Raw genomic sequence first — 17,493 nt, forward strand, 5'->3', positions numbered from 1 at the left:
CTCAAAGGTGTAGAAGGGCAGACCAGAATTGTCAAAATCAGCCTTTATCATCTCCACAAATGGCCAAGACAGTACACTCCCAGGATAAGCCTATCTGGGAGAGTCCTTCACCAGAGACAGAAGAGTGAACTATAGCGAGCCAGGAGTCAGGAGGTTGAGATTAAACCTACTCGTGACACAACAGGGAGGTGGAAGATCAGATTCAAATAATTTATCTACTTTAAGAGACTTAACTGTGTACCTGCCACAGTAAGGAAACTTGCTCATCTGGGGTTAGCTGTTGGTAGGACAGGCTGCTACTCACTGACGGTATTTTTCAGGTTGGTAACCAGCAGTGGGTCGGTTAGAACAAGGATTTTTTGCAGCAAATAATTTCAGGAAAGATCCTCGTTTTCCATTCTGTTTTAGAAAGAATTAAGAAAGTGAAATAACAGAAATTCCTTCTTTGCTTCATCTGAAAACCTGTTCGAGTTCACCTCTAAGTGAAAAGGCCGGTATGCTTGGAGGGTCCTCAGAGGGTCACTGAGAAAATACATAACTAAATGCCAGCCCCAGACACTATGGGGAATGTCACCCGCTTTCAGAGAGGTTAACACAATGCCCTTTCAACACAGAAAGTAGGTTAACTCTGATATTGATACTTTTGCTAACTGCTCAAGTTTTTTCACCCAAGGATAGGAAAAGGCTAGGACAGACAATAAAGAAAGGAGGAAATAGAAAGTTTAGGAAACATAGAACTGAATGGCAATAAAGCTATCTCAGTTTCACCAGTATTAATTAAAAGGATATTTACAATCACTTTTGGTTAAGAGAGAGAAAAAATATTTTTCCAACATTAGACTAGGATTTGGGATTAAGCCCAGCCCTTCTCATGATCCTTGATGTAGTCTTAACCACTCAATCGTTATGCAGTTCAGGTCTTCTTCAGAAAAACAGGGCTCACGTTGCTTTCTCATTGGTTGTTTGATTTCCTACAAGCTAGAAGCCAATGCGGTCCCATCTCCCCAGAAAGGGTAGATGACCCCAGAGCCGAAATCACAAACAATTGCCATTGTGGTCTCTACTCACATGAGTGGTTTGTTAGCACAGGATGTTCAGGATCTTAGCGCTTGTCTCTAGATGTTACTTCAAGAAACACTGACAGTAACAATTTTGCATTTGAAGTATACATTTGCTCTTGATAACTGCATCTAACCATCCTACAGGGATCAGAAAAATTATCACATGTGTAGCTTGGTAACCAGCCCACCTAAAATTTCAAACATTTGCAGTGCATTATTGTAAGCAATATGCAAATTGAGAGTGATGCAATTTATTAGAAAATGCATTTGCAGACAAATTTACACAATGAAAAGAATGAAGGAATCATTGCAAATGATTTATCCATTTTAAGTCAAAAGAGAGTATGAAAAGCTCTTCGTCCCACAGCTTGCAGAGCAATTTATAGCTGATAAAAGTGGTAGTATTTAGGCAGTCAATCCCTATCAAAACCAAACAAATTTAGTACAGTGTCTCTGAGCTTAATACTTCCTTTTCACAGAGAAAAACCACAAAATATGTGTAAGTTATGTTAGTGGCATGTGTCAATGGCCAAAAAAGAGAGGTTTTGAGATGTAAGGAATACCATACAACATACCTTCTGTGCATTTATTGAACATCAAAAATCAGTAGATTCTAACTGCAGCGTTTCTTGTTGCAGTTTTCTGGAAAGACTGTATATCCTGAAACGTCAGCACTCAGAAAGACGGAGGAAGGAGCACAGGAATATCCAACCAGCTTCTTTTCATCCCTATTTTATAATCCAAACAGTAAAGCAATGCAGATTTGTGAAGGGAAACAGAAACCTTACTGTTAGTATTTGGAAGAGTCATGCTTTGGAAAGAAATCAAAATAGAAGTCACAGTTGAGTTATCTGTCCCTAAACCTTATGCTGATGATCTATCTATTTTAATAAAAATCTGTAAACTCAAAAGTGTAAGTCTTACAGGCTTGCAAAGTCTCCACCAGATGGTGTTTTATTTGTGCATCACCATTGGGCCACATTTGCTAAGGCTGCCATCAATTTATTTCTCTGCCCCAAAATATTATTATTATAATTTGTATATTTAAGTGCCAGGTTTTCTGATTTGGCTGAGCTGCTCTCATCACTAGAACAGACAAAACTGGCTTTAAGCCACTTCAATCTTCCTCTGGAGTCTGGAAGCAGCCAGATGTCAGTCCAGTACCTTGCATAAATTCTAGCAGCTTCAGGAATGCTCTGCCCAGTTGTCCACACACACAAAGGGCTACTCGAGTGCCCAAGAACAACCAAGACTGCAGAGTGCTCCAATAATGCTTCTCTTTCCCCCAGTATTTTCTTTCCATTAGGGGAATACAAAGCACAATGCTGTTCTTGAAAATTCTCCACTTTATGCTGTGAAGAGATTTAGTTTATAGTGGTTTATAGTGGGAATCTTAAGAGGCAAGAGGTACCTGTTTCATGGCATTGTAGGACTGGGACAAAGAAACCGTAGTATGGCTGGGGTTTTATTACCAAACATCAGATTTTTCCTTCTCTTTGGTACCAAAGAATACAGGGGAGGAAGTTCTGCTTTCTAAAATTTATGGGATATTTTCTATGACATCAATGAGATATTATTTCACCTAATGTAATGTACCTTATACCTCAGTAATTTAGGGTTCAGTCTTGCTACCTGTTCCAGGGACCTAAATTACACCAGTAAAGTACAGATGCAAAACTCTGTCCATAATTTTACAGGTTTAAAAATTAGATTTTGGGTTAAAGCCAGTCTGAAAAATTGAATATAATATGTGTGTATGCATGCAGATAAAGGATGTAAATTCTGACTGGTTTTCAAGATAGCATCAGTAAAACATTGCCAAAGGGAGAGAGCTATGTCTGTGATACAATCCATCTCAGACGTTATTTCACGATCAAGGTAATTTTTCTGTCCCAGTGGCAATATTTTACACTAACAATGATAAAGAAAACTGTCTCTTTTTATTTCATTACACTTCTGAGTGTAAATCTTCATTTGAAGAGTCTTTGAAACAGAAAGCCAATGCTAAATTGAAGGTGTTGTGTCTGCAAACATGGTGCAGGAGAGCTAATGCCCGAGTTACCAGGAAATAGCAACTACATCTGCTGCTCTTTACATCCCGTGTAAAGAGAACCAAGCAGAGGAGGAAATAGGTATCTGTATGTCTGTGCACAGTGATATGTGTCTTTAGCACAGAAAGTGTGTTTTCCTTCTGTGTTCATATCCTTCTTTTTCTTGAAACATCTTTACATAACAGGTGGCTAATATTTTATATGTTCCTCTTTATTCCATGCCCCATTTCTTTGGTATATATTTCCTGTAGGGATCCTTTTTTGGCTACATAGTCCTGAGCACACATGTTTTACATAATAAATGAGGCACAAGTTTTGGCATTAAAAAAAATGGGTTATAAAGACTTCTTTAATTATATTGTATGAATATGCATAATAGAGTTGAATTAAGATCAATAAATCTGAGTTTTTAATACTTGCCTTGATATTACATGTATATTCTTTTCATGTATTTCCTAAGAATGTATTTTTCCAACTATTTAAATTGTCAAATGGGGAAAAAGGATAAACTTTCTGTTGCACAGAGCAACGCTATCTCCCACACAAATCATTGGGGGCTTGGAAACTTGAGATCTACTGCTGCCACTAGGCCTAAAAGAGAAATTGATAGTGGTAGCAGGTTGCCATCTTCTCTGTGAACAGCTCTGAAGGAGAACCGGACATTTGTTCAGAGGGCTTCACAGGGATTTGCTGACAGCACTCAGGAAATCTGGGTTAAACTTTGGGATCTGTAAAGGAACACAGTCCAGCAAGTGTACTTTTTTGAAGGGGAAACCTTTCAGTATTTTTCTCTCAGACTATTTCTCGTGCCTGTTTAGTCTCAGTTCCTCATCCTGTTAGACTCAGTCACCTCTCGTCTGTGGAGGATCAAAGTTCGAACATTTTCACCAGCAGCATCTTGTCAAGTCAGGCTGAGGGGCAGCATTGTCAGCAAAAAAATTCTCAGAGGATTTACAATGAAAAAAGTTTAACATTGCCTCTGTTGAAGGCAAGTAAACCAGTTCATTGAAGGACAAATGTAGACTGCTTTTGTGGGCAGAGCCAAAGACTGTCCACGAAAAAAGTCCTAAGTGCTCCTAAAATTCAACCATCCTACTCCAAACCATGAATCACTAGAAATGTTGAAAAACAACTTCTTCACCTTTTTTCTTTTATTTGTTTAGGGTTTTGTTGGGGTTTTTTTAATGTCATCAAAATCAAACCAAACCAAACCACGTCTCTGGTACTTTTTTCTTTCCTAACGTCATTCATGAAACTAGGTGACCCAGTATGCTTAGGGAAAATATACATTTGAAGCAGGCTCATAACAGGTAACATTAAACTTCAAATTGCTAAAGATTAGAAAAATTAGTAGTTGAAAATCAAACCTCTCTAATGGGATGCATTAAGCTGGTATTACCAGCTAGCTTCTAACAATGTACTCCGCATACAGTGGTTGACAGAGTTAAAGAAATGTTTGGGAGTCAATTCTTCAGTACAGAACTGGACACATAGTAACATATTGCCTTTCTTGAAAATGACACGCATTGTGTGTAATTTGAAAAAAACTCACATATATTAAGAATTTAAGTGAGGTAATGGTTTGTCAAATGTTATTCTTGTTCAAGTTACTTTCATCAGAAGCATGAGATAAATTCATAACAGAATATAATGAGGATCCTTCACTCCTTACAGATGTAGTTTTTTAATTCATGGGTTTTTTTGTATCTCACCTTTTTTCAAAAAAAGATTATTCTGGATTTATTTTTATAATTTTGCCAGTTAGGATTTATTAGAGCTTTTCTTTTTGGCATCGTAATGAGGTGTTGTGAAATTTTAAACTTTGTATTTTTTTTAACAGGTAGTGATTTTGTATTTATATCAGTATATTAGAGCTCCTCTCTGTACTTCTTTCCTTCTTTTTGTGAGTATCTGAGACCGGAAGAGATGTTAATTAGACATGTTAGTTTTCTAATTGGGAAACAGATGGCAGAATGCTCTAGTATTTTAATGGTGACTGCAGCAGGTTTTAGGGTAATTTTTTCATTTAAGTGCCTAGAAATTGTATAAACACAGCTCAGCTGCTTCTGTTACTTAGCCTGGCTGTCTCAGGACGTAGTCACACATCGTTTTTCAGCTCCAGCTGTTCCAGCTGAGAAGTTTACTCCCCACAGCTGTTCATCGCTGCATCCAAACTGGAAATTACTACCCCATCTGATCTACTGGTGGAGATGCTCACATGAGCATCCACCAGCTTCTTCTAACCAGGTTAACTCACCTGAAGTAAGTGCTGGGCCTGTTTGTCTACATTGCCAGGGAGCAACCAAGACTATGGATGGGAGGGGACGAATACTCATGGCTCAGGGTGGGAAGAGTGAATGGGGAGGAAGAGATAAAGTGACCTTTATGGGAAGCACATCTGGAGTGCGGATGAAAGACATGTCCAGTCTTGGGGAATGACAACCCATTGCCACTGCAGGGTGAATGCAAAATATCAAGATATTTCTGTTTCGTCCCTGTCTTGGAAAACATCCAAAATCTACCAGCCAGTCCTAAGGCTCTTGCTTTGAACGAGTTTGGAGCTGTCTGTACCTCTGGCAAGTTTATCACGTCTCGAGAGCACTGCAGACCAAGATCTTGAGAACATTTTCCTTACTGAGGCAGTCTTTTATTGCCAGCACTATGAGTGAAGAAATAAGAAAAAGGTGACATTGGCAAAGACAACTCATTCTTACTAGTTGATTTGACCAGCTCCACCAAGAAAAGACAGGGAGAGAGAAATTGCAAGGAAAAAAGTATCTCACGCTAGGATGTGAGTCTCCTCTCTTCCTCTCCTCACTTTGCACTTATCAAATTTCCTCACAGAAATCGAATTCTACTCCTGTTAATTTCAGGAATATTGAAAAGCCTCCACCACAGAAACTTGTCATAACTTCTCAAATGTGAAAGGGTCCATGTATTGTAAGTGGCAACACAGCCCAGAAGCCACAGCTATTCCCCCAGTGATCCCTGACTCCTGTCAGGGATCACAGAGTAGAGAAAATAAAAAAGGCATTAAAAAAAAAAATCCTATAACAGATTTCAATTTTGCAGAGTGAAGTGTCAAAAAAATATATCACTTCCAGCTGCACTTTCTTGGCTGGTACAAATAGACATGTGTATAGCATAGTATTACTACCTTCTCATCTTGTCCCCTGTCATCTCTTTGCTTTCTCTTCCCCTAAAGCAGAGGGATGGATTTGATGACTCCTAATTTCTATGATTCTGTCATAGTATCTTGCAAATTTATAGCTAAAGTGTTTATCGGTGTGAAATGCAAGATTTAGAAGAAGAAATGTACCACACAGGAAGTGGAAGAACCAGGGTGAGATCTAAAATGGCTAAGCTGAAAGTACATTGCACAGAAATGTACTCCTCAGCTTACCAAAGTACCAAATAAATGATAAAACATGTGAAGAACTGAAGGTACAGAGCAGCAGTAGTACTATCTAAGGTGGTTGTTCTGTGCAGAGAATTACCTTTGCCATTGTTAAATTCAGAAAGCTCAAGGAGAAGTCTATCGGTCCTGTGGTTCTCAGAGCACATTATTTGACTTTCCTTATCTCCTAGGATCTGTTGGGGTGATCTGAGGAGTGTATGGGGGGAAACGTGAAATATTCTGCTTCTTGCAAACAGTCAAACAGAGTAATGCCGTTCTTGCTTCCCTGAGTGGACAGGAGAAGGTCTTGTCCTCAAACATTTTCACAAGCTCTTTAGTAGCAGAAGAATCAAAAGCGAATTTGTTTGTACTAGCTATTGCACAATATTTTCCTGTTCTTTTATGATGCTCTAAAAACAATGTCAGTAGAAGGTACACAAGTTAATACAAATCATATGCCCTTCGAGCTTATCAATGCGTACTTGGATCTGTATTATTAAGGCTTCATAGTCTTTGTAGTTTTCATGATAGTGCATAACGTGTGTTTGAATAAGGGATTGATATACGTGTTGTTCACATAACTTTTGACACAGTTGGATCGGTATAACATTATACCTGCTGTAGTGATTAAAGTGTCAATAAATGAATGTGCTCTGCTGAAACTGCCCAAATAACAGAATAATGTTTATGGCTTTTAATACTTTTTTGACTGTGTTAAGTCCATGTATCACTCCCCTCCCCAAAAACACTCATGAACATTGTTGCAGATTTGTTTCCCAAGAGAATTTATTCAGTTTCTGTGGAACAAACTGGCTGTGAAAGCTAAATCTGGTCACAACCCAGAGGACCCTATTCCAGCTCAAGCCTATTTAGGAAAGGAGCAGCAATTTGTTTTCAATGACTTCACTTACCCTTACTGCAATGTTTCCAGTAAATGCAGGCGTTGTTCTTCTTGTGTGAGCTCAGCATGTCATTCCTAATGTGGTCCTGACTGAAATTTTACATTAGTTATTGAAATAAGTACTTTTTTGAAAATAATTTTTATCTCTCATGTGATTATGCTGAATCATTGTAAAAAAAAAAATCTGATGAGCTATCCGTATAAATACTGAACAACATTAGATCATCATGACTGGTGCTGTTAAAGCAAATGAAAATACCTAATTATTAGCCAGCAGATCTAAAATGCTGCCAAATAGTTTTTGGTGGCTGTGTTTACACAGTGACAGATTCTCATGTTAGTCATATCCTTCTGAACAAATGTTTTGGATGGACTCTTAAATCAGTGTCCACAAGGAAATAGAAGGAAGCAGCCAAACTCTGTTGAACGGCTGCCATTTACAAAGGTTAAGCATTTACAGTCACTCTCCGCCTAAGTATCCTAAGGAAATATTAAGGAGGGAAAAACAGAAGGCGAGGATGTTCTGTACTCTCGGCAACAATGCAACAAGGGCGACAGAAGCAGCTCCAAAACAGCCGGTTACTGGGCCAGATCCTGTTCCCATTAACGTCAATGGTAAAACTCCCTTTTGGTCTAATGGGACCAGGATGGGGCAACTGGTCCTTCAACTGACTAAGGAAAAAATAGCGAGGTCTTGACTCTTCTCTTTTTGCTTCCACTTCTTGTTCATGAAGATTTCCTTTGTAGACTGAGAAAAACTGAGTCAGGATGTAAGCATGTGCCTCAATCAGCCTGGTAGGAAGGCTAATGCGTGTAGCATCCACTTAATTTCCCTGAAAAACTGTACCCATTTCTCCCATTTATCTTTTAGCCATTCGTAATATTCAAGTCTGTTCTGTTCCAATTAGTTTTACTCACAAAATCTTCTGGATTACAGCAATGCAGAAATTTGGTTTGGGTGAGAACAATAACAGAGCCAGGATAAAATTTAAACCTAAGGGAATTTCGCTGTTGCAGTCCTCTTATCAACCAACCGTAAGGCCATATATTTTGGGATGACATTATGGTCACTGCGCTGACCTTTAAACATTACCCCTCACACAAACGTTATACAAAGGCTAAGGTAGATGGATGTACATAATTCACTGACCCAGTGGCTAGGCTCTGGCATCTCTAGAACACGTTGAATATACCTGCAGGTACTCCAAGGAATGGACAGCCAAGGACAACTGCTTGCAGTCACACAGGAGGCAGGGGATAAGTACCTCCTCACCCCAGCAAATGCTGGTTCTTCTGCATCCTGATTTCCTTCTCACCGTGCAGGTAAGTAGAAGAGGCAGAAAGGACACAAAACAGGTACTTCACCATGCCTTGTCTTTCAACATTGAAGATCCAAGGGCAACATCTTTTGAAATTTTCTTTGTTTTTCAGGTTAAAAATAAATCTGAAAGGAAGCAATACTTCTGTAGGTATTAAAAACATAAGCACAAAGTAGGGGAGACATATATACCTAACATTTAGACGCTCACTTGCCTTCACCCTTTAGTGTTCCACTTCTGTTATCCTTTCATAAACAAAGTATGAAGTTATAGATATAAATCTTACTCATAAAGTCAGACAGTGTCTGCAGAATGAAAAATTACTTTCCTAAACCTCTAATTGGCAGCCCTTAAAGAAAGTGTCACTAAGAATATAAAGCTGTTGAGCAGGTACACAGGTGAATTTACATTACTTTTTCTGGGTTTGTAGAGATCATTTGGTTTCTATAAATTAGGATATGCTCCAGCTCACACTGCAGTCAATGGTAAGACCTGTGAACATCAGTGTAAAACAGACTGGACTTTTAGTCTGTATGCAGCAAAGCACATAGCAGCAGGCAGGGTATCTGCGATGTACCTACTGTATCATGGAAGAAGTGAGGGCAGGAACCACCCAGGAAACTAGTGAGAGAAGAATCAACTGACGTCACGGACCAGACATCTCCTTCTCCTTCATTTCATTCTGGTCTATCAGTGGTGGCACTTTCTTTAGGAAAGAGATGATGGGATGGTGTGAGTTAACAAACATTTCATGTCCAGATGACATATTGACCCAGACACCAATTAGTTCTCATTCAGTGAATTTTCATATGAAAAACCAGCTGATGACAAACTGTGTGGAGCACTCTGAGCCAGAAGCCTCCTGCGATATGCCATACCTCCCAAAATCAACTTCTTGCATCATAAGCATGGAGTCCACCTTTCCCCATTTTTGCCATGATTGTCCTCTAGCAAGAAGCAGCTACTAATGATTCTTCTGTATCTCAGAGTACAAAAAACTCAACCAAAAGGAAGTGGAAATCTTACCTGTCGCTGGCCTTTAGCCTTTACACAGAACTTTTAAGGTTTTCAGTAGCTTACAAAGAAATGTCTCTGGAGGCAGAAACAAAGCCAGGAGGAATGTGGGCCACAATCTTATCTCCTACAACAGGAAAGCTTCCCTCACCAAGAATGACATGTGGCACCATTGATTTTTGCTCCTGTCCTGGTATAACTGGCCAGGTTATTCTTCTGCTTTACCACATTTCTAAATCCACTTGACCCAGTAACAGTATTCATAACAGGAGGCTGCACTGATGGGAGGCAAATTCAGCACATTTTGCCCAAAAAAAGTTATCCACGGTGAAGGAGGTTGTAACTGTGCATTTAGACCAACAGAGATCTATTTGCAGACTGTGTTGCTGGTCTCATTATGACATGAGGGTCCATGTCTGTTCAGGTATGTTGAGATAACCACTAAGAGAACTTTTAAGTTAAGGATCACTAACAACCCATAGCTAGCCCGGATGGGACTAGTTTTCACTGTAAAGTGTTGAGTTGCAGGAATTTGTATCTCAGCGACACAAACTATTCTGAAAGTGAATTTCAGGATAATCTTCTCCTGGCACTAGATCTGAGGTGGCTTAAATACATATTTTTAAAAACAATACATTCAGCAGGTTGTTGGTTTAAAAAATTTTAGAACAAAGGAACAAAGAACTGGAAGTCTTCCAGAGGAAGACATAATTTCATGACTCTCTATATAAATCTAACATTTCTTCATCTTTTATAAATGGAATTTTGCAGGTCATTAGTCCCTTAATGTAGTATAGCTATTGGTTGTAGGGATTTTGTGCATGTGTATGCATGTGTATGCATTGTGTGTGTGCAAAAAAAAAAAAGCATTAAAATGGTTGAGATATAGAGAAAATTGACTGCTGCATAGTCACCACTTTTCATAAAGATTTTTACTACACTCTTGGTATTATGGATCTATAATATGCAAATGTGTAGCATCATTAATATGCATTTGCTGCATACACCCTCCTTAACAGAGTATGTTATGGGAATACAAATTAAAAACAATACACTCGACTCAGCTAAATTTTAATGGCCCATTGTATGAGTGATCCCCTTATTGGGAGGTACTTAAGCCTTTTGTCTTTGGTGCTTTCCTTCCCTCCTCACATCCATTCTCTTCATTTTTTCTTGTTTTCACTGACACATCCATAGCTGAATTTTTTAAATCTCAGCATAAAAATTAAAGTAATATGCAGGTTACTCCTTTTTATCTTCAATGGATGTAGCTGGCACAAGTAGAGAAAACAGAGATCTAGAAATAAGTTCAGCCAAGAGTCCGCATGGTGGAATAAGCTGTGCACTCCAGTATGCTGGGTAATGTGTCCTGATATTACTTTGGCTTCTGTTTGCTGCTGATGGGAGCCTAGTCATTACCTAACCGAGGTGAGTCATCTGAGCACATCCCCTGGCACACTCTTCTCCTCATCTTCCCTTCCTGGATGCTTGTCCAGGGAAAAAGAGCCCTCTAATACTTTCCTTTCATCCAACAAAACCTCAGTGCAGCAGCTCTGCAGAAACCAGGTCACTTCATCTGGCAAACCAGACCAAGAGCTGCCTCTGGGAACATGAAGATACTCACTCACATATACCAGCAGCTTAAGCTTTGACAGTGGATGCAGTTATTGGTCCCAGGTTTTCTCTTCTGATTCTCTATCCGACTTTGCACTTGTGGAACAGGAACAGACCTAACCATGAAGAATTTTTAAACTGCTGCAAATTACAGCCCAGCATTTGAAAGTCGACTACTGTTGATTCAGGTTTGTCCTAAACTGAGCCTTTAAGAGAAATCTTTCAGGAGACAGTTCACAAGCAACTCAAACAGGGACACTGCCGGCATTAGGGAAAGCAGATGCCACGTGAAACGAAACTACCCATCCTCATTAGTCAATGCATGCAGTCAAACCTAATAATAAGCTTGCTTTTCTCATCAGTGCTCTTTGCCTGCAGTCTGTAAACTTTGTGGATCAGATGTACCTGCAGCCACACAGAGGGTGTGACAAGGATTGGTAGGGAAACTAATTCTTTTCACTTGTATATAACTCTTAGTTATATCTAATGAAGAATTGGGTTAAATTGGGTTAAAGTCCTCAGTGCTCATTAAATGTTGAACATACTGCCAGTTTATCCTCAAATATTTAAGGCAAACTTCATATAAACTGAAAAATTAAAACCACACATGTATCTCTATAGTTTCCTTAGAATTAATTATTTAGCAATGGATGCCACTGTTGCTTTCCTTCCACTTGGCAATGACTGTCCCAGAGCTTAATCCTTTCAAAATGCAAAGGGGAGAAAAACAACACAGCAAGATTCACTCTGCTGTGCTAATTGGGCTTCCCAATATGGCGTGAGGACATTTGTTGCTCAGCCTGATTATTCAGTGCTGCATGTTCAAGCTGTTTCAGAAGGTCTAGTTACTCTTAAGGGAAATTAAGCTGCAATCAGATTCTGCAGTCATCTAGGTCTAGACTGTAATATTGATCACAGAACAGACAAACTGAAGGTACAAGCTTGAAATGGTCTGTTTGTATATGAGTGCAGTTACTTGACAGAAAATGACATTTTGCGAATGCAAATCTGCTATGTGAGGCATAATGTGCTTGATCCTGAAAGCTGTGGAAGAGCTGCAAAGCCATCACATAGGACGGATTCCCTTTATTTGAATTACATGCTTCTCACATCACCTTTTCTTAGTTAACCTTGACGATGAATCTGAGTTACACTGAACTCTGGAGTGATGATCTGGATCTTTTCTGGATTTACAATCATCTGTTACGATGTCTTTTGTGGCAATTTCATCACAGAAGTGAATGAAGAAAAACATGCTGCCCTGCTGCAAAGATTGATGTAGTTGTTTCTTTCCCAAATTCTTTGATAAATCTCAGCTTTAGTCTACAATAGGAATCTCAAAGTTGAATACCTCAGGAGATCAACACAAGTTCCCTTCGTGTGCCAGATTTTCAGCTGAATCCCTTGGTAGTTTTGATTCCTTTATCAATACTTGATAACTACTGAACATAGGTTGTTCAAGTTCTTCATGCTTTGAACTAATTTTATCACAACTGTAACTGAGATGTTCACCAGCGAAGTAGGAATGGGATGACATAATAGAAACAAACATTTTCTTCTCCCAGTTTCAGCTAGCTGATGATTAGATGTGAAATGTAATATTGATAATGTTCTAAGTGTCCTGGTCCCAAGAGAAGATTGGAAGAAGTTATGTAATGTGAACTGATATCTATTCGTAATAATGCACTGGCTAGGATGGGTAAAAGGCTATATATATAAATAAAGATCTTGAACATGGAGATATAAAACACAGATTTAAATTCCAGAGGGCATGTGATGACAGAGATAGAGATGACAGTTGTGAACTAGGATACTATTAGGTCACAACCGTAAGTTCCTAACAAAAAATATAAAATCAGTTAACAAATGTTTTATTTTTAACTAATATTTAGAGTGTGCATTGTACAGGCATCTCAAATCAAACTGACACATCTGGTGAAATGACAAAGTCAGTAATCCTAGATGCTAAAAAGAATACGGTGAGCACCACTATAAATGAAAAAGAAAGGACTCTCACTGAGGATAATCATAGCTGTGGCTTTTAAAAAAACTCAGAAAGAATAACTGTCCAAATAACATGTGATGCTATCTTACAAACTCATCTGAGATTACAACACCCTTCACATAGCATTTTCATTTGTGATAAATATGACCAAAATTCATATACCTCCTGAAATAAAACAACCACATACAAAATAAGGACCCTTTGAAAATATGATTTCCCCAGAGAGTTAACAAATATGATAAGCCCAGAGAGTTAACAAAATTATCAGTTCACTTGAGAGAGATTCAAAGAGCTTCTAAGTGCACTTGCATCCTAGTCTTAGAAATATTTGCTCCATTACTTCCTTCTCTGTGAATAAACATCTGTGAAGGAAACCTTTGGCTAACACTTGAACTGAGACTGGAAACTGCTCAGAAGTGATTCTCCTTTTCAGATCCCCTCATTGCCTGGCAGCAACGATCACCCTGTTGTCTTCATCACTGGAACTGCTAAAGGAGAGTCCCAGGATGCCAGAGACCTTCTTCACAAAAAGCTCTCTCTGGTGGGCTAGAGAAGAGCTGCTGACAGCAACCTCTAATGTTTGTCTGACTTTCTAGCTTGCAACAAAAATACTTTGTGCCATTGTCCTTCCTAGGACCTTATTAGTGCCAAAGTTCATTCCCCCCAAACCAGCAGTTAGTGAGGACTCTACCAGAGCCTGTTAGAGATGAGAAATGGCTTGCACGTCTGAGAACCATCAGCATCCATCCTGTGCCTGAGTGAAAGTTTAAAATTTCATATGAGCATCACCACACTTCTCAGATTAAAAGAAGCAAAATGAGCAGTATCTAATACAAAACCTAAGAGACAAAGAAATTCACTGCAATAACCACAAGAATGTCAATGCAACCCCTGCATCTTACAGCAAAATAACTTTTAGCAGGGAGATATTTCCCTTAGACAGATAAAAAAGAACAAGTCCTGAACTGAAGGAGAGTGGCTCATAGCAAATAATTGAAAATCTCCCAGTCTAGAGCTAATTCTCCTTATTGCTGCAAAATAAAATAAACTCAAACCTGCAGTTGGTAAGATAGTCCTGATTAATCATTCAGTCTGCCACCCTTGAGAGGAAGATGGCAGGTTGCAGTGCCCCTGGTTCAAGGAAAAAAATAACATTTTCAGTGAAATTTCTGTGTCTCCATGTAGACTTTCTGTTCAAAACATGATGAAAGCTCACGTGAAAAAACCACGCACAGGGAGGCTCAGTCTGCTCTGGCTGAGTTGGCTTTGAAGCACTGGTCTCTGAACCACTTGCTACAATTAGCACGTCTCTTTCCTCATTAATATTGGACCCGGCTGGTTCAGGCCCTGTGTGGGTGGTTCATCTGGCACCCTGATGAGATCAGTGGAGGAACATAAACACAACAGAAGCCTTTGCCATCAAAATAAGCTGTTTCTTCAGCATAAGAAAACAACAAATTTACATAAAAAATTGCTATATTTCAGTTTCTCCTTCTATGACCACTAATATCAGCTGGGGAATTTCTCAACATTCAGAAAAAGAGGCGGTAGGTATGGCACAGCACTAGTGAGGATCGAAAACAAGACAAGAGGAAAACTAGTTCAAACTCAAACCTAGATTTTATTTTTTTTCAGCTGGGGTGTTCTTGATTTTATTTTTGTTAAGATGCAAATATATTGAGCCAGAAAAGTATACAGACACAAAACTCTGTAAATTATAGACTTAGTATATATAGATACTGTTTTCCATCCAAGGATTTTTAGATGCTTTAGAAAAATTTATTAGATCCCAATCATCTGAGAGTGCCGTCCTACTCATCTGACAGAGAAAAAGAAGAAGGAGAATGATATCATTTGCTACTGTCAGAAAATCAAATCCTGGGCCAATACCCAGAAAGCTTCATCTTTACTTGTGAGGGATGTTACACTCCACTCCAGTGACTCTGGAGGTTATAAACAGTTTCTTTTCATATTCTAAGCCATACACACACATATCTATAAAAACCATTTTGAATCAGTTATTGACTTCTTCAGGAAACCAATGTTTCGACTCCTCTAAACAATTGCTCATTAAAAGGCTTAAAATAGGTTTGTTTTATCAACTTATTTCTTTTGAACATTCTTTTTGAAACAGAAACAAAGAAGAGAATGTCTCTTTTCATTAAGTCAACAGCCACTGTAGCCCTCTTGTCTTCAAAAACAGCCAAGTTTTCCATTTCTCTAGATTAGTGAAGTGGCACCCAAGTGTGTTCGATAATTTTTCACACAGACCTGTTAAGTAGTGACTGTACTGATGCGTTTATAATACCTGCACTTCCTGCAGATAGTGACGACGTCTCTCCTTGACAAGCATCACTGCACAGAGCTTCCCTGGCAGCAGCTGGAGCCCAGGGAGTGCGGCACCCTGCCACAATCGTGAGAAAGCAAGGACTTCCAAAGCTGTTCAAAACATTTATTATGGGAAGAAAAACGTTATGGCAAGTGAAATCTTACATGGCGAAAAAGTCCAAATCTCAAGCAGCCTGTGTGAAGCCAACTTGACAGGCTGTGAGGGCATATGTCCTGGGGCAAATGGTCACACTGTCAGCCCCCGGGAGCCCTGCTCTCCTGAAATTTATCTAGAATACCACAGTGGATGAATCATTCTTCTGGTAAAAACGTCCCTGTGTGTACAGTTAAGAAAGCAAATGGGACTCTGAGTGACTTTAGCAGATCTTTAACTGGAGTTGTGTAATGTGGCCAAGCCCCAAACTTCAGCAACACATGCTACTCTGCCCTCCCACCACTCGTAAACAACATATTTCCTTGCTGCTTTCCAGCCAGTTCACTTCCCTCTCTAATCCCAGGAAGTCACTGCCCACCCTTAAATGCTGAAAGATACATTTTAATCAAGCAGAGAGCAAAACAGTAGCATAGTTTTACTTACAGCACACACACCAAGCCACACTTTAGAGCTATTTGGGGAAGAAACTAACCGCAGCTTAGCAGCCCCTCCTTGCAGAGTTCAGGCTGGGTGGTCATTTGAGCCAGGGACAACACAGTCAATTCAGACAGATGGCCACTAAGTCAGCCCAGCACTTTTGGGGAATTCAGTCCTGCCAATATCCAGGATATCAAAAAGGAGATGCACACCTTCAACTCCCTGCAGCTCTGAGTAGCCTAGACCTGCACGAAGAAAATAATCTTTTTTTCCACTTCAGTAGCTCATCTGGGAAAAAAAAAAATAGGGAAAACTGCAGTTCAGCCTAAACAGACTTTTTTCCTACTGAAATGTGTGTGTGAATGTGTGTGTGTTGAGACTGTCAAAATAAAATATTTTTACACTTAAAAATTCTCCCCAAATTTTGTTGACCCAATATCATTTAGTGAAATCAATGTATATTCACAAGAAGCTTAAGAACTCTATTCTCGTCTGACTTTGCCATTCTTCATTATCCCCTCTACTTACTCTACTCCTTAGTCTGTATTTTTTCAGACTCTGCATGCATTCTCTAGGGTCTGTGTGCCATGGTTCTTGGTATTTTAATTGCTACCTGATCAGGAGGAGCTGGGACACACCACTGCTAAACCCCTCAACTGCCATTTCAGAAGATGGAGAAGAGGGAAATATGGGATCTCATACATGCATATCTTTGGGATCTTGTAAATGATTATTGGATCTTGTAAATGCTTACAAGTATCTTAAAGGTAGCTGTCAAGAGGATGGGGCCAGACTCTTTTTAGTGGTGCCCAGCGATAGGACAAGGGGCAACAGGCACAAACTGAAGCACAGGAAGTTCCAGCTGAACACAAGGAAGAATTTCTTCCCTCTGAGGTTGACGGAGCACTGGAACAGGTTGCCCAGGGAGGTTGTGGAATCTGCTTCTCTGGAGATATTCAAGACCCACCTGGACGCGGTCCTGTGCAGCCTGCTGTCAGGGGGGTTGGACTAGATGACCCACAGAGGTCCCTTCCAACCCCTACCATTTTGTGATTCTGTGATTCTGTGAAAGTGGGCTTTGACCCATTTAAGGTTTAGTGAGGCACACAGAATCTTTGGTGAAGAGGGCAATGGTCACCACAGGCTTGCTGAAGACCTTGAATTCAAAGAATGATGGGTTCCCATGCTTGCAGAAGGCAAGGAGTAGAAAA

This window comes from Opisthocomus hoazin, chromosome 3, assembly GCF_030867145.1.
Source record: "Opisthocomus hoazin isolate bOpiHoa1 chromosome 3, bOpiHoa1.hap1, whole genome shotgun sequence".
In the NCBI taxonomy this organism is placed as follows: Eukaryota; Metazoa; Chordata; class Aves; order Opisthocomiformes; family Opisthocomidae; genus Opisthocomus; species Opisthocomus hoazin.